Source organism: Castor canadensis, chromosome 10 (assembly GCF_047511655.1).
Source record: "Castor canadensis chromosome 10, mCasCan1.hap1v2, whole genome shotgun sequence".
In the NCBI taxonomy this organism is placed as follows: Eukaryota; Metazoa; Chordata; class Mammalia; order Rodentia; family Castoridae; genus Castor; species Castor canadensis.
Genome location: NC_133395.1, coordinates 88,700,405 through 88,724,585, shown reverse-complemented (window position 1 = coordinate 88,724,585; position 24,181 = coordinate 88,700,405). Strand labels below are relative to the sequence as shown.

The following is a 24,181-nucleotide window of genomic DNA, read 5'->3' as shown; positions in this document are numbered from 1 at the left end:
GGGTGGTGGCGAAGTCCCCGAAGACAAAAGGAGCAGCGAGGGAGGGAGGAGCAAAAGCCTACAGCACCCGGTATTCCCAGGCGGTCTCCCATCCAAGTACTAACCAGGCCCGACCCTGCTTAGCTTCCGAGATCAGACGAGATCGGGCGCGTTCAGGGTGGTATGGCCGTAGACGCTAGCCGCCGCCTCCGGGAGCCCCAAGAGCCTGCCGAGGGCCCCGGCGTGCGTCTCCACGCTGCTCTCCTGGCACGGCTGGGAGTCCGGGTGGGGGCTGGCAGCCCGGGGCCAGCGGCCAGAGGCCCCGCGCGCCTGCTTGGGCAGCCGGTCTCGCCCAGGTGGCCGCTGGGTGGCTTTCTTCCCGAGGTGTCCTGCTGCCAGGACGAGGGTCAAGTTTTCTCGGGGGAAAATTTCTCAGTGCTCTCGGGCGCTTGTTCTTCTGGGAATGTCCACTGCTGTGGCCAAGGCGGGGGACGCACAGCTCGGGCCAGGGCAAGCAGCCGCCCTCCTCCGTCGCCTCCTGGAGCCGTATCCTTGGGTGGGTGCGTGGCTCCCAGCGGAGGTCTCGGGGACCCTTCCGGTCCTCTTCGTCCGGAAAGCGCCACTGCCCCTCCAGCCCACCAGGAAAACGGCAGCCGCGCCCTTCGCCGACCCGCTCCGCCCTCCTCCACACTCAGGGCCTGGGGCTGCGGGGCTGAATCGTGAGGCTTTCCAGCCCAGGACTTCACCTCTGGCCCCTTTCACACCCGGGATCTTGGGAAGAAGAAACAAAACCAAACACAGCCAAAGCCATCTCCTCCGACCCGGGGCCCCTCCACATCCCTTCCGATCCCGGGTTCCTGCCGGCCTCCCGGGGCGTTTCTCCCAGGCAGGCCTTCGCGGCCACTACACGGGGCTGAGCACTCGAGTCCTCGGGCGTCACGGGGCCCGCGGCCACGCCAAGCACGCACGACTCCCGGGTCTCGTCTGCTCCTGGGTGCCCTGGGCCTCTTCCCTGTGCCGCTGCTGGGTCTTGTGCCCCTGCTTGGCCTCCTTCAGACCCGGCCCCGTGCTACGCGGCCACGTGCTACAGGATCGTGCCAGCAGAACTGGCCCTGGCTGAGCCCCGTACCCACCCTCCTGCCATCCCTGGCCCTGCTAGCAAATGGCAGAGATCCTCTGGCCTCCGAGCCCAGACAAAAATCCTGATGCAGTTGGCCGAGGGGCCGCAAACCAAGGCTTCGCTTGTTCCCGCTCAGGCCCCAGCCATACCCTCTTGTCCTTCGGCTGATCGTGTGTCGGGTGGGGGAGAGGAGGGTGCGTCCCCGTGCGTGCGTGCGTGGTCTGGGTGTCTCTGCGTGGTGTGTGTGTGTGTGTGTGTGTGTGTTAGATGCCGTGCCTGGTGTAGGTGGGGAAGAGCAAGCCCTCACGCACAGAGCCCCATCACACACTGGGGCCGGGCCGAGGGGGTCAATCTGCTCGGCCTGATTGCGTTGGGCATACATTGCAGAAGGTGGGTTTTCCAAGGCGGAGCAGAGGGTCCCGGCACCTGAGGTTGTCCACGGGGAGAATGTCTGTTCCACGGGGGCAAGCGGTCCCTTCCGTCGTGCCCAAGCCCATGTGACCCCGAAGGCCAGGTGGCCCCGGTCCTTGAGCTGACTGAGGAGTGCTTTGAGACCCGGAGGGTGGCACAGGCGACTGGGCGCCAGCGGCGGCCCTCCCTCCCTTTGAGCGGGACGGGGAGCTGCCGCTGGCATCCGGAGCTCTGGCGGCCTGCGCCCTCTGTCCCTGTGACCGCAGGCTCTGCCGTGGGAGGCGGGATCCCACGTAGAGGTCGCGCGCTGGCTGCCCTGTCTTGGGTTGAGCGACGGAGCGCGACGTGGAGCAGCACCCGACTGAGGCTCCCTGCTTCTCTGTCCCCTGGCGTCTTGCCCTGGACCCAGTGCACCACCTTGTGGCGAGCCCAGGTGTGGCGCGTCCCGCTGTGGGGCCCGCTGGGGTGCAGGACCCACTTTCTCATGGCTTCCGCACGTCCCTCCCCGCCCGCCTGGAGGGCAGTTGGGGAGCGGTCCCCAACGTGGCCTGGGACCAACCTCGCTGGTGACCCGTGTCGCGGGCGCGCGCCCCAGGAGAGTGTGGGGAGGGGAGAGGATTCGGGGACGTAGCTGTGAGGATTCGGTGTGCGTGGGTCTGGCGGGTGGCCCGGACGGGGTCGGGGTCGTGGTCACGGTGGGTCGTTGTGGTGGTGGTGGTGGTGGTGGTGCTGGGGGTGGTGGTGGTGGTGGGGGGGGTGGTGGCGAAGTCCCCGAAGACAAAAGGAGCAGCGAGGGAGGGAGGAGCAAAAGCCTACAGCACCCGGTATTCCCAGGCGGTCTCCCATCCAAGTACTAACCAGGCCCGACCCTGCTTAGCTTCCGAGATCAGACGAGATCGGGCGCGTTCAGGGTGGTATGGCCGTAGACGCTAGCCGCCGCCTCCGGGAGCCCCAAGAGCCTGCCGAGGGCCCCGGCGTGCGTCTCCACGCTGCTCTCCTGGCACGGCTGGGAGTCCGGGTGGGGGCTGGCAGCCCGGGGCCAGCGGCCAGAGGCCCCGCGCGCCTGCTCGGGCAGCCGGTCTCGCCCAGGTGGCCGCTGGGTGGCTTTCTTCCCGAGGTGTCCTGCTGCCAGGACGAGGGTCAAGTTTTCTCGGGGGAAAATTTCTCAGTGCTCTCGGGCGCTTGTTCTTCTGGGAATGTCCACTGCTGTGGCCAAGGCGGGGGACGCACAGCTCGGGCCAGGGCAAGCAGCCGCCCTCCTCCGTCGCCTCCTGGAGCCGTATCCTTGGGTGGGTGCGTGGCTCCCAGCGGAGGTCTCGGGGACCCTTCCGGTCCTCTTCGTCCGGAAAGCGCCACTGCCCCTCCAGCCCATCAGGAAAACGGCAGCCGCGCCCTTCGCCGACCCGCTCCGCCCTCCTCCACACTCAGGGCCTGGGGCTGCGGGGCTGAATCGTGAGGCTTTCCAGCCCAGGACTTCACCTCTGGCCCCTTTCACACCCGGGATCTTGGGAAGAAGAAACAAAACCAAACACAGCCAAAGCCATCTCCTCCGACCCGGGGCCCCTCCACATCCCTTCCGATCCCGGGTTCCTGCCGGCCTCCCGGGGCGTTTCTCCCAGGCAGGCCTTCGCGGCCACTACACGGGGCTGAGCACTCGAGTCCTCGGGCGTCACGGGGCCCGCGGCCACGCCAAGCACGCACGACTCCCGGGTCTCGTCTGCTCCTGGGTGCCCTGGGCCTCTTCCCTGTGCCGCTGCTGGGTCTTGTGCCCCTGCTTGGCCTCCTTCAGACCCGGCCCCGTGCTACGCGGCCACGTGCTACAGGATCGTGCCAGCAGAACTGGCCCTGGCTGAGCCCCGTACCCACCCTCCTGCCATCCCTGGCCCTGCTAGCAAATGGCAGAGATCCTCTGGCCTCCGAGCCCAGACAAAAATCCTGATGCAGTTGGCCGAGGGGCCGCAAACCAAGGCTTCGCTTGTTCCCGCTCAGGCCCCAGCCATACCCTCTTGTCCTTCGGCTGCTCGTGTGTGGGGTGGGGGAGAGGAGGGTGCGTCCCCGTGCGTGCGTGCGTGGTCTGGGTGTCTCTGCGTGGTGTGTGTGTGTGTGTGTGTGTGTGTGTTAGATGCCGTGCCTGGTGTAGGTGGGGAAGAGCAAGCCCTCACGCACAGAGCCCCATCACACACTGGGGCCGGGCCGAGGGGGTCAATCTGCTCGGCCTGATTGCGTTGGGCATACATTGCAGAAGGTGGGTTTTCCAAGGCGGAGCAGAGGGTCCCGGCACCTGAGGTTGTCCACGGGGAGAATGTCTGTTCCACGGGGGCAAGCGGTCCCTTCCGTCGTGCCCAAGCCCATGTGACCCCGAAGGCCAGGTGGCCCCGGTCCTTGAGCTGACTGAGGAGTGCTTTGAGACCCGGAGGGTGGCACAGGCGACTGGGCGCCAGCGGCGGCCCTCCCTCCCTTTGAGCGGGACGGGGAGCTGCCGCTGGCATCCGGAGCTCTGGCGGCCTGCGCCCTCTGTCCCTGTGACCGCAGGCTCTGCCGTGGGAGGCGGGATCCCACGTAGAGGTCGCGCGCTGGCTGCCCTGTCTTGGGTTGAGCGACGGAGGGCGACGTGGAGCAGCACCCGACTGAGGCTCCCTGCTTCTCTGTCCCCTGGCGTCTTGCCCTGGACCCAGTGCACCACCTTGTGGCGAGCCCAGGTGTGGCGCGTCCCGCTGTGGGGCCCGCTGGGGTGCAGGACCCACTTTCTCATGGCTTCCGCACGTCCCTCCCCGCCCGCCTGGAGGGCAGTTGGGGAGCGGTCCCCAACGTGGCCTGGGACCAACCTCGCTGGTGACCCGTGTCGCGGGCGCGCGCCCCAGGAGAGTGTGGGGAGGGGAGAGGATTCGGGGACGTAGCTGTGAGGATTCGGTGTGCGTGGGTCTGGCGGGTGGCCCGGACGGGGTCGGGGTCGTGGTCACGGTGGGTCGTTGTGGTGGTGGTGGTGGTGGTGGTGCTGGGGGTGGTGGTGGTGGTGGGGGGGGTGGTGGCGAAGTCCCCGAAGACAAAAGGAGCAGCGAGGGAGGGAGGAGCAAAAGCCTACAGCACCCGGTATTCCCAGGCGGTCTCCCATCCAAGTACTAACCAGGCCCGACCCTGCTTAGCTTCCGAGATCAGACGAGATCGGGCGCGTTCAGGGTGGTATGGCCGTAGACGCTAGCCGCCGCCTCCGGGAGCCCCAAGAGCCTGCCGAGGGCCCCGGCGTGCGTCTCCACGCTGCTCTCCTGGCACGGCTGGGAGTCCGGGTGGGGGCTGGCAGCCCGGGGCCAGCGGCCAGAGGCCCCGCGCGCCTGCTCGGGCAGCCGGTCTCGCCCAGGTGGCCGCTGGGTGGCTTTCTTCCCGAGGTGTCCTGCTGCCAGGACGAGGGTCAAGTTTTCTCGGGGGAAAATTTCTCAGTGCTCTCGGGCGCTTGTTCTTCTGGGAATGTCCACTGCTGTGGCCAAGGCGGGGGACGCACAGCTCGGGCCAGGGCAAGCAGCCGCCCTCCTCCGTCGCCTCCTGGAGCCGTATCCTTGGGTGGGTGCGTGGCTCCCAGCGGAGGTCTCGGGGACCCTTCCGGTCCTCTTCGTCCGGAAAGCGCCACTGCCCCTCCAGCCCATCAGGAAAACGGCAGCCGCGCCCTTCGCCGACCCGCTCCGCCCTCCTCCACACTCAGGGCCTGGGGCTGCGGGGCTGAATCGTGAGGCTTTCCAGCCCAGGACTTCACCTCTGGCCCCTTTCACACCCGGGATCTTGGGAAGAAGAAACAAAACCAAACACAGCCAAAGCCATCTCCTCCGACCCGGGGCCCCTCCACATCCCTTCCGATCCCGGGTTCCTGCCGGCCTCCCGGGGCGTTTCTCCCAGGCAGGCCTTCGCGGCCACTACACGGGGCTGAGCACTCGAGTCCTCGGGCGTCACGGGGCCCGCGGCCACGCCAAGCACGCACGACTCCCGGGTCTCGTCTGCTCCTGGGTGCCCTGGGCCTCTTCCCTGTGCCGCTGCTGGGTCTTGTGCCCCTGCTTGGCCTCCTTCAGACCCGGCCCCGTGCTACGCGGCCACGTGCTACAGGATCGTGCCAGCAGAACTGGCCCTGGCTGAGCCCCGTACCCACCCTCCTGCCATCCCTGGCCCTGCTAGCAAATGGCAGAGATCCTCTGGCCTCCGAGCCCAGACAAAAATCCTGATGCAGTTGGCCGAGGGGCCGCAAACCAAGGCTTCGCTTGTTCCCGCTCAGGCCCCAGCCATACCCTCTTGTCCTTCGGCTGCTCGTGTGTGGGGTGGGGGAGAGGAGGGTGCGTCCCCGTGCGTGCGTGCGTGGTCTGGGTGTCTCTGCGTGGTGTGTGTGTGTGTGTGTGTGTGTGTGTTAGATGCCGTGCCTGGTGTAGGTGGGGAAGAGCAAGCCCTCACGCACAGAGCCCCATCACACACTGGGGCCGGGCCGAGGGGGTCAATCTGCTCGGCCTGATTGCGTTGGGCATACATTGCAGAAGGTGGGTTTTCCAAGGCGGAGCAGAGGGTCCCGGCACCTGAGGTTGTCCACGGGGAGAATGTCTGTTCCACGGGGGCAAGCGGTCCCTTCCGTCGTGCCCAAGCCCATGTGACCCCGAAGGCCAGGTGGCCCCGGTCCTTGAGCTGACTGAGGAGTGCTTTGAGACCCGGAGGGTGGCACAGGCGACTGGGCGCCAGCGGCGGCCCTCCCTCCCTTTGAGCGGGACGGGGAGCTGCCGCTGGCATCCGGAGCTCTGGCGGCCTGCGCCCTCTGTCCCTGTGACCGCAGGCTCTGCCGTGGGAGGCGGGATCCCACGTAGAGGTCGCGCGCTGGCTGCCCTGTCTTGGGTTGAGCGACGGAGCGCGACGTGGAGCAGCACCCGACTGAGGCTCCCTGCTTCTCTGTCCCCTGGCGTCTTGCCCTGGACCCAGTGCACCACCTTGTGGCGAGCCCAGGTGTGGCGCGTCCCGCTGTGGGGCCCGCTGGGGTGCAGGACCCACTTTCTCATGGCTTCCGCACGTCCCTCCCCGCCCGCCTGGAGGGCAGTTGGGGAGCGGTCCCCAACGTGGCCTGGGACCAACCTCGCTGGTGACCCGTGTCGCGGGCGCGCGCCCCAGGAGAGTGTGGGGAGGGGAGAGGATTCGGGGACGTAGCTGTGAGGATTCGGTGTGCGTGGGTCTGGCGGGTGGCCCGGACGGGGTCGGGGTCGTGGTCACGGTGGGTCGTTGTGGTGGTGGTGGTGGTGGTGGTGCTGGGGGTGGTGGTGGTGGTGGGGGGGGTGGTGGCGAAGTCCCCGAAGACAAAAGGAGCAGCGAGGGAGGGAGGAGCAAAAGCCTACAGCACCCGGTATTCCCAGGCGGTCTCCCATCCAAGTACTAACCAGGCCCGACCCTGCTTAGCTTCCGAGATCAGACGAGATCGGGCGCGTTCAGGGTGGTATGGCCGTAGACGCTAGCCGCCGCCTCCGGGAGCCCCAAGAGCCTGCCGAGGGCCCCGGCGTGCGTCTCCACGCTGCTCTCCTGGCACGGCTGGGAGTCCGGGTGGGGGCTGGCAGCCCGGGGCCAGCGGCCAGAGGCCCCGCGCGCCTGCTCGGGCAGCCGGTCTCGCCCAGGTGGCCGCTGGGTGGCTTTCTTCCCGAGGTGTCCTGCTGCCAGGACGAGGGTCAAGTTTTCTCGGGGGAAAATTTCTCAGTGCTCTCGGGCGCTTGTTCTTCTGGGAATGTCCACTGCTGTGGCCAAGGCGGGGGACGCACAGCTCGGGCCAGGGCAAGCAGCCGCCCTCCTCCGTCGCCTCCTGGAGCCGTATCCTTGGGTGGGTGCGTGGCTCCCAGCGGAGGTCTCGGGGACCCTTCCGGTCCTCTTCGTCCGGAAAGCGCCACTGCCCCTCCAGCCCATCAGGAAAACGGCAGCCGCGCCCTTCGCCGACCCGCTCCGCCCTCCTCCACACTCAGGGCCTGGGGCTGCGGGGCTGAATCGTGAGGCTTTCCAGCCCAGGACTTCACCTCTGGCCCCTTTCACACCCGGGATCTTGGGAAGAAGAAACAAAACCAAACACAGCCAAAGCCATCTCCTCCGACCCGGGGCCCCTCCACATCCCTTCCGATCCCGGGTTCCTGCCGGCCTCCCGGGGCGTTTCTCCCAGGCAGGCCTTCGCGGCCACTACACGGGGCTGAGCACTCGAGTCCTCGGGCGTCACGGGGCCCGCGGCCACGCCAAGCACGCACGACTCCCGGGTCTCGTCTGCTCCTGGGTGCCCTGGGCCTCTTCCCTGTGCCGCTGCTGGGTCTTGTGCCCCTGCTTGGCCTCCTTCAGACCCGGCCCCGTGCTACGCGGCCACGTGCTACAGGATCGTGCCAGCAGAACTGGCCCTGGCTGAGCCCCGTACCCACCCTCCTGCCATCCCTGGCCCTGCTAGCAAATGGCAGAGATCCTCTGGCCTCCGAGCCCAGACAAAAATCCTGATGCAGTTGGCCGAGGGGCCGCAAACCAAGGCTTCGCTTGTTCCCGCTCAGGCCCCAGCCATACCCTCTTGTCCTTCGGCTGCTCGTGTGTGGGGTGGGGGAGAGGAGGGTGCGTCCCCGTGCGTGCGTGCGTGGTCTGGGTGTCTCTGCGTGGTGTGTGTGTGTGTGTGTGTGTGTGTTAGATGCCGTGCCTGGTGTAGGTGGGGAAGAGCAAGCCCTCACGCACAGAGCCCCATCACACACTGGGGCCGGGCCGAGGGGGTCAATCTGCTCGGCCTGATTGCGTTGGGCATACATTGCAGAAGGTGGGTTTTCCAAGGCGGAGCAGAGGGTCCCGGCACCTGAGGTTGTCCACGGGGAGAATGTCTGTTCCACGGGGGCAAGCGGTCCCTTCCGTCGTGCCCAAGCCCATGTGACCCCGAAGGCCAGGTGGCCCCGGTCCTTGAGCTGACTGAGGAGTGCTTTGAGACCCGGAGGGTGGCACAGGCGACTGGGCGCCAGCGGCGGCCCTCCCTCCCTTTGAGCGGGACGGGGAGCTGCCGCTGGCATCCGGAGCTCTGGCGGCCTGCGCCCTCTGTCCCTGTGACCGCAGGCTCTGCCGTGGGAGGCGGGATCCCACGTAGAGGTCGCGCGCTGGCTGCCCTGTCTTGGGTTGAGCGACGGAGCGCGACGTGGAGCAGCACCCGACTGAGGCTCCCTGCTTCTCTGTCCCCTGGCGTCTTGCCCTGGACCCAGTGCACCACCTTGTGGCGAGCCCAGGTGTGGCGCGTCCCGCTGTGGGGCCCGCTGGGGTGCAGGACCCACTTTCTCATGGCTTCCGCACGTCCCTCCCCGCCCGCCTGGAGGGCAGTTGGGGAGCGGTCCCCAACGTGGCCTGGGACCAACCTCGCTGGTGACCCGTGTCGCGGGCGCGCGCCCCAGGAGAGTGTGGGGAGGGGAGAGGATTCGGGGACGTAGCTGTGAGGATTCGGTGTGCGTGGGTCTGGCGGGTGGCCCGGACGGGGTCGGGGTCGTGGTCACGGTGGGTCGTTGTGGTGGTGGTGGTGGTGGTGGTGCTGGGGGTGGTGGTGGTGGTGGGGGGGGTGGTGGCGAAGTCCCCGAAGACAAAAGGAGCAGCGAGGGAGGGAGGAGCAAAAGCCTACAGCACCCGGTATTCCCAGGCGGTCTCCCATCCAAGTACTAACCAGGCCCGACCCTGCTTAGCTTCCGAGATCAGACGAGATCGGGCGCGTTCAGGGTGGTATGGCCGTAGACGCTAGCCGCCGCCTCCGGGAGCCCCAAGAGCCTGCCGAGGGCCCCGGCGTGCGTCTCCACGCTGCTCTCCTGGCACGGCTGGGAGTCCGGGTGGGGGCTGGCAGCCCGGGGCCAGCGGCCAGAGGCCCCGCGCGCCTGCTCGGGCAGCCGGTCTCGCCCAGGTGGCCGCTGGGTGGCTTTCTTCCCGAGGTGTCCTGCTGCCAGGACGAGGGTCAAGTTTTCTCGGGGGAAAATTTCTCAGTGCTCTCGGGCGCTTGTTCTTCTGGGAATGTCCACTGCTGTGGCCAAGGCGGGGGACGCACAGCTCGGGCCAGGGCAAGCAGCCGCCCTCCTCCGTCGCCTCCTGGAGCCGTATCCTTGGGTGGGTGCGTGGCTCCCAGCGGAGGTCTCGGGGACCCTTCCGGTCCTCTTCGTCCGGAAAGCGCCACTGCCCCTCCAGCCCATCAGGAAAACGGCAGCCGCGCCCTTCGCCGACCCGCTCCGCCCTCCTCCACACTCAGGGCCTGGGGCTGCGGGGCTGAATCGTGAGGCTTTCCAGCCCAGGACTTCACCTCTGGCCCCTTTCACACCCGGGATCTTGGGAAGAAGAAACAAAACCAAACACAGCCAAAGCCATCTCCTCCGACCCGGGGCCCCTCCACATCCCTTCCGATCCCGGGTTCCTGCCGGCCTCCCGGGGCGTTTCTCCCAGGCAGGCCTTCGCGGCCACTACACGGGGCTGAGCACTCGAGTCCTCGGGCGTCACGGGGCCCGCGGCCACGCCAAGCACGCACGACTCCCGGGTCTCGTCTGCTCCTGGGTGCCCTGGGCCTCTTCCCTGTGCCGCTGCTGGGTCTTGTGCCCCTGCTTGGCCTCCTTCAGACCCGGCCCCGTGCTACGCGGCCACGTGCTACAGGATCGTGCCAGCAGAACTGGCCCTGGCTGAGCCCCGTACCCACCCTCCTGCCATCCCTGGCCCTGCTAGCAAATGGCAGAGATCCTCTGGCCTCCGAGCCCAGACAAAAATCCTGATGCAGTTGGCCGAGGGGCCGCAAACCAAGGCTTCGCTTGTTCCCGCTCAGGCCCCAGCCATACCCTCTTGTCCTTCGGCTGCTCGTGTGTGGGGTGGGGGAGAGGAGGGTGCGTCCCCGTGCGTGCGTGCGTGGTCTGGGTGTCTCTGCGTGGTGTGTGTGTGTGTGTGTGTGTGTGTTAGATGCCGTGCCAGGTGTAGGTGGGGAAGAGCAAGCCCTCACGCACAGAGCCCCATCACACACTGGGGCCGGGCCGAGGGGGTCAATCTGCTCGGCCTGATTGCGTTGGGCATACATTGCAGAAGGTGGGTTTTCCAAGGCGGAGCAGAGGGTCCCGGCACCTGAGGTTGTCCACGGGGAGAATGTCTGTTCCACGGGGGCAAGCGGTCCCTTCCGTCGTGCCCAAGCCCATGTGACCCCGAAGGCCAGGTGGCCCCGGTCCTTGAGCTGACTGAGGAGTGCTTTGAGACCCGGAGGGTGGCACAGGCGACTGGGCGCCAGCGGCGGCCCTCCCTCCCTTTGAGCGGGACGGGGAGCTGCCGCTGGCATCCGGAGCTCTGGCGGCCTGCGCCCTCTGTCCCTGTGACCGCAGGCTCTGCCGTGGGAGGCGGGATCCCACGTAGAGGTCGCGCGCTGGCTGCCCTGTCTTGGGTTGAGCGACGGAGCGCGACGTGGAGCAGCACCCGACTGAGGCTCCCTGCTTCTCTGTCCCCTGGCGTCTTGCCCTGGACCCAGTGCACCACCTTGTGGCGAGCCCAGGTGTGGCGCGTCCCGCTGTGGGGCCCGCTGGGGTGCAGGACCCACTTTCTCATGGCTTCCGCACGTCCCTCCCCGCCCGCCTGGAGGGCAGTTGGGGAGCGGTCCCCAACGTGGCCTGGGACCAACCTCGCTGGTGACCCGTGTCGCGGGCGCATGCCCCAGGAGAGTGTGGGGAGGGGAGAGGATTCGGGGACGTAGCTGTGAGGATTCGGTGTGCGTGGGTCTGGCGGGTGGCCCGGACGGGGTCGGGGTCGTGGTCACGGTGGGTCGTTGTGGTGGTGGTGGTGGTGGTGGTGCTGGGGGTGGTGGTGGTGGTGGGGGGGGTGGTGGCGAAGTCCCCGAAGACAAAAGGAGCAGCGAGGGAGGGAGGAGCAAAAGCCTACAGCACCCGGTATTCCCAGGCGGTCTCCCATCCAAGTACTAACCAGGCCCGACCCTGCTTAGCTTCCGAGATCAGACGAGATCGGGCGCGTTCAGGGTGGTATGGCCGTAGACGCTAGCCGCCGCCTCCGGGAGCCCCAAGAGCCTGCCGAGGGCCCCGGCGTGCGTCTCCACGCTGCTCTCCTGGCACGGCTGGGAGTCCGGGTGGGGGCTGGCAGCCCGGGGCCAGCGGCCAGAGGCCCCGCGCGCCTGCTCGGGCAGCCGGTCTCGCCCAGGTGGCCGCTGGGTGGCTTTCTTCCCGAGGTGTCCTGCTGCCAGGACGAGGGTCAAGTTTTCTCGGGGGAAAATTTCTCAGTGCTCTCGGGCGCTTGTTCTTCTGGGAATGTCCACTGCTGTGGCCAAGGCGGGGGACGCACAGCTCGGGCCAGGGCAAGCAGCCGCCCTCCTCCGTCGCCTCCTGGAGCCGTATCCTTGGGTGGGTGCGTGGCTCCCAGCGGAGGTCTCGGGGACCCTTCCGGTCCTCTTCGTCCGGAAAGCGCCACTGCCCCTCCAGCCCATCAGGAAAACGGCAGCCGCGCCCTTCGCCGACCCGCTCCGCCCTCCTCCACACTCAGGGCCTGGGGCTGCGGGGCTGAATCGTGAGGCTTTCCAGCCCAGGACTTCACCTCTGGCCCCTTTCACACCCGGGATCTTGGGAAGAAGAAACAAAACCAAACACAGCCAAAGCCATCTCCTCCGACCCGGGGCCCCTCCACATCCCTTCCGATCCCGGGTTCCTGCCGGCCTCCCGGGGCGTTTCTCCCAGGCAGGCCTTCGCGGCCACTACACGGGGCTGAGCACTCGAGTCCTCGGGCGTCACGGGGCCCGCGGCCACGCCAAGCACGCACGACTCCCGGGTCTCGTCTGCTCCTGGGTGCCCTGGGCCTCTTCCCTGTGCCGCTGCTGGGTCTTGTGCCCCTGCTTGGCCTCCTTCAGACCCGGCCCCGTGCTACGCGGCCACGTGCTACAGGATCGTGCCAGCAGAACTGGCCCTGGCTGAGCCCCGTACCCACCCTCCTGCCATCCCTGGCCCTGCTAGCAAATGGCAGAGATCCTCTGGCCTCCGAGCCCAGACAAAAATCCTGATGCAGTTGGCCGAGGGGCCGCAAACCAAGGCTTCGCTTGTTCCCGCTCAGGCCCCAGCCATACCCTCTTGTCCTTCGGCTGCTCGTGTGTGGGGTGGGGGAGAGGAGGGTGCGTCCCCGTGCGTGCGTGCGTGGTCTGGGTGTCTCTGCGTGGTGTGTGTGTGTGTGTGTGTGTGTGTTAGATGCCGTGCCTGGTGTAGGTGGGGAAGAGCAAGCCCTCACGCACAGAGCCCCATCACACACTGGGGCCGGGCCGAGGGGGTCAATCTGCTCGGCCTGATTGCGTTGGGCATACATTGCAGAAGGTGGGTTTTCCAAGGCGGAGCAGAGGGTCCCGGCACCTGAGGTTGTCCACGGGGAGAATGTCTGTTCCACGGGGGCAAGCGGTCCCTTCCGTCGTGCCCAAGCCCATGTGACCCCGAAGGCCAGGTGGCCCCGGTCCTTGAGCTGACTGAGGAGTGCTTTGAGACCCGGAGGGTGGCACAGGCGACTGGGCGCCAGCGGCGGCCCTCCCTCCCTTTGAGCGGGACGGGGAGCTGCCGCTGGCATCCGGAGCTCTGGCGGCCTGCGCCCTCTGTCCCTGTGACCGCAGGCTCTGCCGTGGGAGGCGGGATCCCACGTAGAGGTCGCGCGCTGGCTGCCCTGTCTTGGGTTGAGCGACGGAGCACGACGTGGAGCAGCACCCGACTGAGGCTCCCTGCTTCTCTGTCCCCTGGCGTCTTGCCCTGGACCCAGTGCACCACCTTGTGGCGAGCCCAGGTGTGGCGCGTCCCGCTGTGGGGCCCGCTGGGGTGCAGGACCCACTTTCTCATGGCTTCCGCACGTCCCTCCCCGCCCGCCTGGAGGGCAGTTGGGGAGCGGTCCCCAACGTGGCCTGGGACCAACCTCGCTGGTGACCCGTGTCGCGGGCGCGCGCCCCAGGAGAGTGTGGGGAGGGGAGAGGATTCGGGGACGTAGCTGTGAGGATTCGGTGTGCGTGGGTCTGGCGGGTGGCCCGGACGGGGTCGGGGTCGTGGTCACGGTGGGTCGTTGTGGTGGTGGTGGTGGTGGTGGTGCTGGGGGTGGTGGTGGTGGTGGGGGGGTGGTGGCGAAGTCCCCGAAGACAAAAGGAGCAGCGAGGGAGGGAGGAGCAAAAGCCTACAGCACCCGGTATTCCCAGGCGGTCTCCCATCCAAGTACTAACCAGGCCCGACCCTGCTTAGCTTCTGAGATCAGACGAGATCGGGCGCGTTCAGGGTGGTATGGCCGTAGACGCTAGCCGCCGCCTCCGGGAGCCCCAAGAGCCTGCCGAGGGCCCCGGCGTGCGTCTCCACGCTGCTCTCCTGGCACGGCTGGGAGTCCGGGTGGGGGCTGGCAGCCCGGGGCCAGCGGCCAGAGGCCCCGCGCGCCTGCTCGGGCAGCCGGTCTCGCCCAGGTGGCCGCTGGGTGGCTTTCTTCCCGAGGTGTCCTGCTGCCAGGACGAGGGTCAAGTTTTCTCAGGGGAAAATTTCTCAGTGCTCTCGGGCGCTTGTTCTTCTGGGAATGTCCACTGCTGTGGCCAAGGCGGGGGACGCACAGCTCGGGCCAGGGCAAGCAGCCGCCCTCCTCCGTCGCCTCCTGGAGCCGTATCCTTGGGTGGGTGCGTGGCTCCCAGCGGAGGTCTCGGGGACCCTTCCGGTCCTCTTCGTCCGGAAAGCGCCACTGCCCCTCCAGCCCATCAGGAAAACGGCAGCCGCGCCCTTCGCCGACCCGCTCCGCCCTCCTCCACACTCAGGGCCTGGGGCTGCGGGGCTGAATCGTGAGGCTTTCCAACCCAGGACTTCACCTCTGGCCCCTTTCACACCCGGGATCTTGGGAAGAAGAAACAAAACCAAACACAGCCAAAGCCATCTCCTCCGACCCGGGGCCCCTCCACATCCCTTCCGATCCCGGGTTCCTGCCGGCCTCCCGGGGCGTTTCTCCCAGGCAGGCCTTCGCGGCCACTACACGGGGCTGAGCACTCGAGTCCTCGGGCGTCACGGGGCCCGCGGCCACGCCAAGCACGCATGACTCCCGGGTCTCGTCTGCTCCTGGGTGCCCTGGGCCTCTTCCCTGTGCCGCTGCTGGGTCTTGTGCCCCTGCTTGGCCTCCTTCAGACCTGGCCCCGTGCTACGCGGCCACGTGCTACAGGATCGTGCCAGCAGAACTGGCCCTGGCTGAGCCCCGTACCCACCCTCCTGCCATCCCTGGCCCTGCTAGCAAATTGCAGAGATCCTCTGGCCTCCGAGCCCAGACAAAAATCCTGATGCAGTTGGCCGAGGGGCCGCAAACCAAGGCTTCGCTTGTTCCCGCTCAGGCCCCAGCCATACCCTCTTGTCCTTCGGCTGCTCGTGTGTGGGGTGGGGGAGAGGAGGGTGCGTCCCCGTGCGTGCGTGCGTGGTCTGGGTGTCTCTGCGTGGTGTGTGTGTGTGTGTGTGTGTGTGTGTTAGATGCCGTGCCTGGTGTAGGTGGGGAAGAGCAAGCCCTCACGCACAGAGCCCCATCACACACTGGGGCCGGGCCGAGGGGGTCAATCTGCTCGGCCTGATTGCGTTGGGCATACATTGCAGAAGGTGGGTTTTCCAAGGCGGAGCAGAGGGTCCCGGCACCTGAGGTTGTCCACGGGGAGAATGTCTGTTCCACGGGGGCAAGCGGTCCCTTCCGTCGTGCCCAAGCCCATGTGACCCCGAAGGCCAGGTGGCCCCGGTCCTTGAGCTGACTGAGGAGTGCTTTGAGACCCGGAGGGTGGCACAGGCGACTGGGCGCCAGCGGCGGCCCTCCCTCCCTTTGAGCGGGACGGGGAGCTGCCGCTGGCATCCGGAGCTCTGGCGGCCTGCGCCCTCTGTCCCTGTGACCGCAGGCTCTGCCGTGGGAGGCGGGATCCCACGTAGAGGTCGCGCGCTGGCTGCCCTGTCTTGGGTTGAGCGACGGAGCGCGACGTGGAGCAGCACCCGACTGAGGCTCCCTGCTTCTCTGTCCCCTGGCGTCTTGCCCTGGACCCAGTGCACCACCTTGTGGCGAGCCCAGGTGTGGCGCGTCCCGCTGTGGGGCCCGCTGGGGTGCAGGACCCACTTTCTCATGGCTTCCGCACGTCCCTCCCCGCCCGCCTGGAGGGCAGTTGGGGAGCGGTCCCCAACGTGGCCTGGGACCAACCTCGCTGGTGACCCGTGTCGCGGGCGCGCGCCCCAGGAGAGTGTGGGGAGGGGAGAGGATTCGGGGACGTAGCTGTGAGGATTCGGTGTGCGTGGGTCTGGCGGGTGGCCCGGACGGGGTCGGGGTCGTGGTCACGGTGGGTCGTTGTGGTGGTGGTGGTGGTGGTGGTGCTGGGGGTGGTGGTGGTGGTGGGGGGGGTGGTGGCGAAGTCCCCGAAGACAAAAGGAGCAGCGAGGGAGGGAGGAGCAAAAGCCTACAGCACCCGGTATTCCCAGGCGGTCTCCCATCCAAGTACTAACCAGGCCCGACCCTGCTTAGCTTCCGAGATCAGACGAGATCGGGCGCGTTCAGGGTGGTATGGCCGTAGACGCTAGCCGCCGCCTCCGGGAGCCCCAAGAGCCTGCCGAGGGCCCCGGCGTGCGTCTCCACGCTGCTCTCCTGGCACGGCTGGGAGTCCGGGTGGGGGCTGGCAGCCCGGGGCCAGCGGCCAGAGGCCCCGCGCGCCTGCTCGGGCAGCCGGTCTCGCCCAGGTGGCCGCTGGGTGGCTTTCTTCCCGAGGTGTCCTGCTGCCAGGACGAGGGTCAAGTTTTCTCGGGGGAAAATTTCTCAGTGCTCTCGGGCGCTTGTTCTTCTGGGAATGTCCACTGCTGTGGCCAAGGCGGGGGACGCACAGCTCGGGCCAGGGCAAGCAGCCGCCCTCCTCCGTCGCCTCCTGGAGCCGTATCCTTGGGTGGGTGCGTGGCTCCCAGCGGAGGTCTCGGGGACCCTTCCGGTCCTCTTCGTCCGGAAAGCGCCACTGCCCCTCCAGCCCATCAGGAAAACGGCAGCCGCGCCCTTCGCCGACCCGCTCCGCCCTCCTCCACACTCAGGGCCTGGGGCTGCGGGGCTGAATCGTGAGGCTTTCCAGCCCAGGACTTCACCTCTGGCCCCTTTCACACCCGGGATCTTGGGAAGAAGAAACAAAACCAAACACAGCCAAAGCCATCTCCTCCGACCCGGGGCCCCTCCACATCCCTTCCGATCCCGGGTTCCTGCCGGCCTCCCGGGGCGTTTCTCCCAGGCAGGCCTTCGCGGCCACTACACGGGGCTGAGCACTCGAGTCCTCGGGCGTCACGGGGCCCGCGGCCACGCCAAGCACGCACGACTCCCGGGTCTCGTCTGCTCCTGGGTGCCCTGGGCCTCTTCCCTGTGCCGCTGCTGGGTCTTGTGCCCCTGCTTGGCCTCCTTCAGACCCGGCCCCGTGCTACGCGGCCACGTGCTACAGGATCGTGCCAGCAGAACTGGCCCTGGCTGAGCCCCGTACCCACCCTCCTGCCATCCCTGGCCCTGCTAGCAAATGGCAGAGATCCTCTGGCCTCCGAGCCCAGACAAAAATCCTGATGCAGTTGGCCGAGGGGCCGCAAACCAAGGCTTCGCTTGTTCCCGCTCAGGCCCCAGCCATACCCTCTTGTCCTTCGGCTGCTCGTGTGTGGGGTGGGGGAGAGGAGGGTGCGTCCCCGTGCGTGCGTGCGTGGTCTGGGTGTCTCTGCGTGGTGTGTGTGTGTGTGTGTGTGTGTGTTAGATGCCGTGCCTGGTGTAGGTGGGGAAGAGCAAGCCCTCACGCACAGAGCCCCATCACACACTGGGGCCGGGCCGAGGGGGTCAATCTGCTCGGCCTGATTGCGTTGGGCATACATTGCAGAAGGTGGGTTTTCCAAGGCGGAGCAGAGGGTCCCGGCACCTGAGGTTGTCCACGGGGAGAATGTCTGTTCCACGGGGGCAAGCGGTCCCTTCCGTCGTGCCCAAGCCCATGTGACCCCGAAGGCCAGGTGGCCCCGGTCCTTGAGCTGACTGAGGAGTGCTTTGAGACCCGGAGGGTGGCACAGGCGACTGGGCGCCAGCGGCGGCCCTCCCTCCCTTTGAGCGGGACGGGGAGCTGCCGCTGGCATCCGGAGCTCTGGCGGCCTGCGCCCTCTGTCCCTGTGACCGCAGGCTCTGCCGTGGGAGGCGGGATCCCACGTAGAGGTCGCGCGCTGGCTGCCCTGTCTTGGGTTGAGCGACGGAGCGCGACGTGGAGCAGCACCCGACTGAGGCTCCCTGCTTCTCTGTCCCCTGGCGTCTTGCCCTGGACCCAGTGCACCACCTTGTGGCGAGCCCAGGTGTGGCGCGTCCCGCTGTGGGGCCCGCTGGGGTGCAGGACCCACTTTCTCATGGCTTCCGCACGTCCCTCCCCGCCCGCCTGGAGGGCAGTTGGGGAGCGGTCCCCAACGTGGCCTGGGACCAACCTCGCTGGTGACCCGTGTCGCGGGCGCGCGCCCCAGGAGAGTGTGGGGAGGGGAGAGGATTCGGGGACGTAGCTGTGAGGATTCGGTGTGCGTGGGTCTGGCGGGTGGCCCGGACGGGGTCGGGGTCGTGGTCACGGTGGGTCGTTGTGGTGGTGGTGGTGGTGGTGGTGCTGGGGGTGGTGGTGGTGGTGGGGGGGGTGGTGGCGAAGTCCCCGAAGACAAAAGGAGCAGCGAGGGAGGGAGGAGCAAAAGCCTACAGCACCCGGTATTCCCAGGCGGTCTCCCATCCAAGTACTAACCAGGCCCGACCCTGCTTAGCTTCCGAGATCAGACGAGATCGGGCGCGTTCAGGGTGGTATGGCCGTAGACGCTAGCCGCCGCCTCCGGGAGCCCCAAGAGCCTGCCGAGGGCCCCGGCGTGCGTCTCCACGCTGCTCTCCTGGCACGGCTGGGAGTCCGGGTGGGGGCTGGCAGCCCGGGGCCAGCGGCCAGAGGCCCCGCGCGCCTGCTCGGGCAGCCGGTCTCGCCCAGGTGGCCGCTGGGTGGCTTTCTTCCCGAGGTGTCCTGCTGCCAGGACGAGGGTCAAGTTTTCTCGGGGGAAAATTTCTCAGTGCTCTCGGGCGCTTGTTCTTCTGGGAATGTCCACTGCTGTGGCCAAGGCGGGGGACGCACAGCTCGGGCCAGGGCAAGCAGCCGCCCTCCTCCGTCGCCTCCTGGAGCCGTATCCTTGGGTGGGTGCGTGGCTCCCAGCGGAGGTCTCGGGGACCCTTCCGGTCCTCTTCGTCCGGAAAGCGCCACTGCCCCTCCAGCCCATCAGGAAAACGGCAGCCGCGCCCTTCGCCGACCCGCTCCGCCCTCCTCCACACTCAGGGCCTGGGGCTGCGGGGCTGAATCGTGAGGCTTTCCAGCCCAGGACTTCACCTCTGGCCCCTTTCACACCCGGGATCTTGGGAAGAAGAAACAAAACCAAACACAGCCAAAGCCATCTCCTCCGACCCGGGGCCCCTCCACATCCCTTCCGATCCCGGGTTCCTGCCGGCCTCCCGGGGCGTTTCTCCCAGGCAGGCCTTCGCGGCCACTACACGGGGCTGAGCACTCGAGTCCTCGGGCGTCACGGGGCCCGCGGCCACGCCAAGCACGCACGACTCCCGGGTCTCGTCTGCTCCTGGGTGCCCTGGGCCTCTTCCCTGTGCCGCTGCTGGGTCTTGTGCCCCTGCTTGGCCTCCTTCAGACCCGGCCCCGTGCTACGCGGCCACGTGCTACAGGATCGTGCCAGCAGAACTGGCCCTGGCTGAGCCCCGTACCCACCCTCCTGCCATCCCTGGCCCTGCTAGCAAATGGCAGAGATCCTCTGGCCTCCGAGCCCAGACAAAAATCCTGATGCAGTTGGCCGAGGGGCCGCAAACCAAGGCTTCGCTTGTTCCCGCTCAGGCCCCAGCCATACCCTCTTGTCCTTCGGCTGCTCGTGTGTGGGGTGGGGGAGAGGAGGGTGCGTCCCCGTGCGTGCGTGCGTGGTCTGGGTGTCTCTGCGTGGTGTGTGTGTGTGTGTGTGTGTGTGTGTTAGATGCCGTGCCTGGTGTAGGTGGGGAAGAGCAAGCCCTCACGCACAGAGCCCCATCACACACTGGGGCCGGGCCGAGGGGGTCAATCTGCTCGGCCTGATTGCGTTGGGCATACATTGCAGAAGGTGGGTTTTCCAAGGCGGAGCAGAGGGTCCCGGCACCTGAGGTTGTCCACGGGGAGAATGTCTGTTCCACGGGGGCAAGCGGTCCCTTCCGTCGTGCCCAAGCCCATGTGACCCCGAAGGCCAGGTGGCCCCGGTCCTTGAGCTGACTGAGGAGTGCTTTGAGACCCGGAGGGTGGCACAGGCGACTGGGCGCCAGCGGCGGCCCTCCCTCCCTTTGAGCGGGACGGGGAGCTGCCGCTGGCATCCGGAGCTCTGGCGGCCTGCGCCCTCTGTCCCTGTGACCGCAGGCTCTGCCGTGGGAGGCGGGATCCCACGTAGAGGTCGCGCGCTGGCTGCCCTGTCTTGGGTTGAGCGACGGAGCGCGACGTGGAGCAGCACCCGACTGAGGCTCCCTGCTTCTCTGTCCCCTGGCGTCTTGCCCTGGACCCAGTGCACCACCTTGTGGCGAGCCCAGGTGTGGCGCGTCCCGCTGTGGGGCCCGCTGGGGTGCAGGACCCACTTTCTCATGGCTTCCGCACGTCCCTCCCCGCCCGCCTGGAGGGCAGTTGGGGAGCGGTCCCCAACGTGGCCTGGGACCAACCTCGCTGGTGACCCGTGTCGCGGGCGCGTGCCCCAGGAGAGTGTGGGGAGGGGAGAGGATTCGGGGACGTAGCTGTGAGGATTCGGTGTGCGTGGGTCTGGCGGGTGGCCCGGACGGGGTCGGGGTCGTGGTCACGGTGGGTCGTTGTGGTGGTGGTGGTGGTGGTGGTGCTGGGGGTGGTGGTGGTGGTGGGGGGGGTGGTGGCGAAGTCCCCGAAGACAAAAGGAGCAGCGAGGGAGGGAGGAGCAAAAGCCTACAGCACCCGGTATTCCCAGGCGGTCTCCCATCCAAGTACTAACCAGGCCCGACCCTGCTTAGCTTCCGAGATCAGACGAGATCGGGCGCGTTCAGGGTGGTATGGCCGTAGACGCTAGCCGCCGCCTCCGGGAGCCCCAAGAGCCTGCCGAGGGCCCCGGCGTGCGTCTCCACGCTGCTCTCCTGGCACGGCTGGGAGTCCGGGTGGGGGCTGGCAGCCCGGGGCCAGCGGCCAGAGGCCCCGCGCGCCTGCTCGGGCAGCCGGTCTCGCCCAGGTGGCCGCTGGGTGGCTTTCTTCCCGAGGTGTCCTGCTGCCAGGACGAGGGTCAAGTTTTCTCGGGGGAAAATTTCTCAGTGCTCTCGGGCGCTTGTTCTTCTGGGAATGTCCACTGCTGTGGCCAAGGCGGGGGACGCACAGCTCGGGCCAGGGCAAGCAGCCGCCCTCCTCCGTCGCCTCCTGGAGCCATATCCTTGGGTGGGTGCGTGGCTCCCAGCGGAGGTCTCCGGGACCCTTCCGGTCCTCTTCGTCCGGAAAGCGCCACTGCCCCTCCAGCCCATCAGGAAAACGGCAGCCGCGCCCTTCGCCGACCCGCTCCGCCCTCCTCCACACTCAGGGCCTGGGGCTGCGGGGCTGAATCGTGAGGCTTTCCAGCCCAGGACTTCACCTCTGGCCCCTTTCACACCCGGGATCTCGGGAAGAAGAAACAAAACCAAACACAGCCAAAGCCATCTCCTCCGACCCGGGGCCCCTCCACATCCCTTCCGATCCCGGGTTCCTGCCGGCCTCCCGGGGCGTTTCTCCCAGGCAGGCCTTCGCGGCCACTACACGGGGCTGAGCACTCGAGTCCTCGGGCGTCACGGGGCCCGCGGCCACGCCAAGCACGCACGACTCCCGGGTCTCGTCTGCTCCTGGGTGCCCTGGGCCTCTTCCCTGTGCCGCTGCTGGGTCTTGTGCCCCTGCTTGGCCTCCTTCAGACCCGGCCCCGTGCTACGCGGACACGTGCTACAGGATCGTGCCAGCAGAACTGGCCCTGGCTGAGCCCCGTACCCACCCTCCTGCCATCCCTGGCCCTGCTAGCAAATGGCAGAGATCCTCTGGCCTCCGAGCCCAGACAAAAATCCTGATGCAGTTGGCCGAGGGGCCGCAAACCAAGGCTTCGCTTGTTCCCACTCAGGCCCCAGCCATACCCTCTTGTCCTTCGGCTGCTCGTGTGTGGGGTGGGGGAGAGGAGGGTGCGTCCCCGTGCGTGCGTGCGTGGTCTGGGTGTCTCTGCGTGGTGTGTGTGTGTGTGTGTGTGTGTGTTAGATGCCGTGCCTGGTGTAGGTGGGGAAGAGCAAGCCCTCACGCACAGAGCCCCATCACACACTGGGGCCGGGCCGAGGGGGTCAATCTGCTCGGCCTGATTGCGTTGGGCATACATTGCAGAAGGTGGGTTTTCCAAGGCGGAGCAGAGGGTCCCGGCACCTGAGGTTGTCCACGGGGAGAATGTCTGTTCCACGGGGGCAAGCGGTCCCTTCCGTCGTGCCCAAGCCCATGTGACCCCGAAGGCCAGGTGGCCCCGGTCCTTGAGCTGACTGAGGAGTGCTTTGAGACCCGGAGGGTGGCACAGGCGACTGGGCGCCAGCGGCGGCCCTCCCTCCCTTTGAGCGGGACGGGGAGCTGCCGCTGGCATCCGGAGCTCTGGCGGCCTGCGCCCTCTGTCCCTGTGACCGCAGGCTCTGCCGTGGGAGGCGGGATCCCACGTAGAGGTCGCGCGCTGGCTGCCCTGTCTTGGGTTGAGCGACGGAGCGCGACGTGGAGCAGCACCCGACTGAGGCTCCCTGCTTCTCTGTCCCCTGGCGTCTTGCCCTGGACCCAGTGCACCACCTTGTGGCGAGCCCAGGTGTGGCGCGTCCCGCTGTGGGGCCCGCTGGGGTGCAGGACCCACTTTCTCATGGCTTCCGCACGTCCCTCCCCGCCCGCCTGGAGGGCAGTTGGGGAGCGGTCCCCAACGTGGCCTGGGACCAACCTCGCTGGTGACCCGTGTCGCGGGCGCGCGCCCCAGGAGAGTGTGGGGAGGGGAGAGGATTCGGGGACGTAGCTGTGAGGATTCGGTGTGCGTGGGTCTGGCGGGTGGCCCGGACGGGGTCGGGGTCGTGGTCACGGTGGGTCGTTGTGGTGGTGGTGGTGGTGGTGGTGCTGGGGGTGGTGGTGGTGGTGGGGGGGGTGGTGGCGAAGTCCCCGAAGACAAAAGGAGCAGCGAGGGAGGGAGGAGCAAAAGCCTACAGCACCCGGTATTCCCAGGCGGTCTCCCATCCAAGTACTAACCAGGCCCGACCCTGCTTAGCTTCCGAGATCAGACGAGATCGGGCGCGTTCAGGGTGGTATGGCCGTAGACGCTAGCCGCCGCCTCCGGGAGCCCCAAGAGCCTGCCGAGGGCCCCGGCGTGCGTCTCCACGCTGCTCTCCTGGCACGGCTGGGAGTCCGGGTGGGGGCTGGCAGCCCGGGGCCAGCGGCCAGAGGCCCCGCGCGCCTGCTCGGGCAGCCGGTCTCGCCCAGGTGGCCGCTGGGTGGCTTTCTTCCCGAGGTGTCCTGCTGCCAGGACGAGGGTCAAGTTTTCTCGGGGGAAAATTTCTCAGTGCTCTCGGGCGCTTGTTCTTCTGGGAATGTCCACTGCTGTGGCCAAGGCGGGGGACGCACAGCTCGGGCCAGGGCAAGCAGCCGCCCTCCTCCGTCGCCTCCTGGAGCCGTATCCTTGGGTGGGTGCGTGGCTCCCAGCGGAGGTCTCGGGGACCCTTCCGGTCCTCTTCGTCCGGAAAGCGCCACTGCCCCTCCAGCCCATCAGGAAAACGGCAGCCGCGCCCTTCGCCGACCCGCTCCGCCCTCCTCCACACTCAGGGCCTGGGGCTGCGGGGCTGAATCGTGAGGCTTTCCAGCCCAGGACTTCACCTCTGGCCCCTTTCACACCCGGGATCTTGGGAAGAAGAAACAAAACCAAACACAGCCAAAGCCATCTCCTCCGACCCGGGGCCCCTCCACATCCCTTCCGATCCCGGGTTCCTGCCGGCCTCCCGGGGCGTTTCTCCCAGGCAGGCCTTCGCGGCCACTACACGGGGCTGAGCACTCGAGTCCTCGGGCGTCACGGGGCCCGCGGCCACGCCAAGCACGCACGACTCCCGGGTCTCGTCTGCTCCTGGGTGCCCTGGGCCTCTTCCCTGTGCCGCTGCTGGGTCTTGTGCCCCTGCTTGGCCTCCTTCAGACCCGGCCCCGTGCTACGCGGCCACGTGCTACAGGATCGTGCCAGCAGAACTGGCCCTGGCTGAGCCCCGTACCCACCCTCCTGCCATCCCTGGCCCTGCTAGCAAATGGCAGAGATCCTCTGGCCTCCGAGCCCAGACAAAAATCCTGATGCAGTTGGCCGAGGGGCCGCAAACCAAGGCTTCGCTTGTTCCCGCTCAGGCCCCAGCCATACCCTCTTGTCCTTCGGCTGCTCGTGTGTGGGGTGGGGGAGAGGAGGGTGCGTCCCCGTGCGTGCGTGCGTGGTCTGGGTGTCTCTGCGTGGTGTGTGTGTGTGTGTGTGTGTGTGTGTTAGATGCCGTGCCTGGTGTAGGTGGGGAAGAGCAAGCCCTCACGCACAGAGCCCCATCACACACTGGGGCCGGGCCGAGGGGGTCAATCTGCTCGGCCTGATTGCGTTGGGCATACATTGCAGAAGGTGGGTTTTCCAAGGCGGAGCAGAGGGTCCCGGCACCTGAGGT

General features: G+C 67.7%; 11 non-coding genes across 11 annotated transcripts; all 11 read right to left on the bottom strand.

The window, feature by feature from the left end:
- Nucleotides 1-55: 55 nt before the first annotated feature.
- On the bottom strand, nt 56-174 carry LOC141412046 (5S ribosomal RNA). The gene has a single exon (XR_012436885.1). It is a non-coding gene; the product is annotated as a 5S ribosomal RNA (ribosomal RNA).
- A 2,145-nt stretch (nt 175-2,319) lies between these two features.
- Nucleotides 2,320-2,438, bottom strand: LOC141412045 (5S ribosomal RNA). Its single transcript, XR_012436884.1, has one exon. It is a non-coding gene; the product is annotated as a 5S ribosomal RNA (ribosomal RNA).
- A 2,147-nt stretch (nt 2,439-4,585) lies between these two features.
- On the bottom strand, nt 4,586-4,704 carry LOC141412044 (5S ribosomal RNA). Its single transcript, XR_012436883.1, has one exon. It is a non-coding gene; the product is annotated as a 5S ribosomal RNA (ribosomal RNA).
- A 2,147-nt stretch (nt 4,705-6,851) lies between these two features.
- Nucleotides 6,852-6,970, bottom strand: LOC141412043 (5S ribosomal RNA). The gene has a single exon (XR_012436882.1). It is a non-coding gene; the product is annotated as a 5S ribosomal RNA (ribosomal RNA).
- Nucleotides 6,971-9,115: 2,145 nt separating this feature from the next.
- On the bottom strand, nt 9,116-9,234 carry LOC141412042 (5S ribosomal RNA). Its single transcript, XR_012436881.1, has one exon. It is a non-coding gene; the product is annotated as a 5S ribosomal RNA (ribosomal RNA).
- Nucleotides 9,235-11,379: 2,145 nt separating this feature from the next.
- On the bottom strand, nt 11,380-11,498 carry LOC141412041 (5S ribosomal RNA). Its single transcript, XR_012436880.1, has one exon. It is a non-coding gene; the product is annotated as a 5S ribosomal RNA (ribosomal RNA).
- A 2,144-nt stretch (nt 11,499-13,642) lies between these two features.
- LOC141412721 (5S ribosomal RNA) lies at nt 13,643-13,761 on the bottom strand. The gene has a single exon (XR_012437563.1). It is a non-coding gene; the product is annotated as a 5S ribosomal RNA (ribosomal RNA).
- A 2,147-nt stretch (nt 13,762-15,908) lies between these two features.
- Nucleotides 15,909-16,027, bottom strand: LOC141412040 (5S ribosomal RNA). The gene has a single exon (XR_012436879.1). It is a non-coding gene; the product is annotated as a 5S ribosomal RNA (ribosomal RNA).
- A 2,145-nt stretch (nt 16,028-18,172) lies between these two features.
- Nucleotides 18,173-18,291, bottom strand: LOC141412039 (5S ribosomal RNA). Its single transcript, XR_012436878.1, has one exon. It is a non-coding gene; the product is annotated as a 5S ribosomal RNA (ribosomal RNA).
- A 2,147-nt stretch (nt 18,292-20,438) lies between these two features.
- Nucleotides 20,439-20,557, bottom strand: LOC141412038 (5S ribosomal RNA). Its single transcript, XR_012436877.1, has one exon. It is a non-coding gene; the product is annotated as a 5S ribosomal RNA (ribosomal RNA).
- Nucleotides 20,558-22,702: 2,145 nt separating this feature from the next.
- On the bottom strand, nt 22,703-22,821 carry LOC141412037 (5S ribosomal RNA). Its single transcript, XR_012436876.1, has one exon. It is a non-coding gene; the product is annotated as a 5S ribosomal RNA (ribosomal RNA).
- Nucleotides 22,822-24,181: the final 1,360 nt, after the last annotated feature.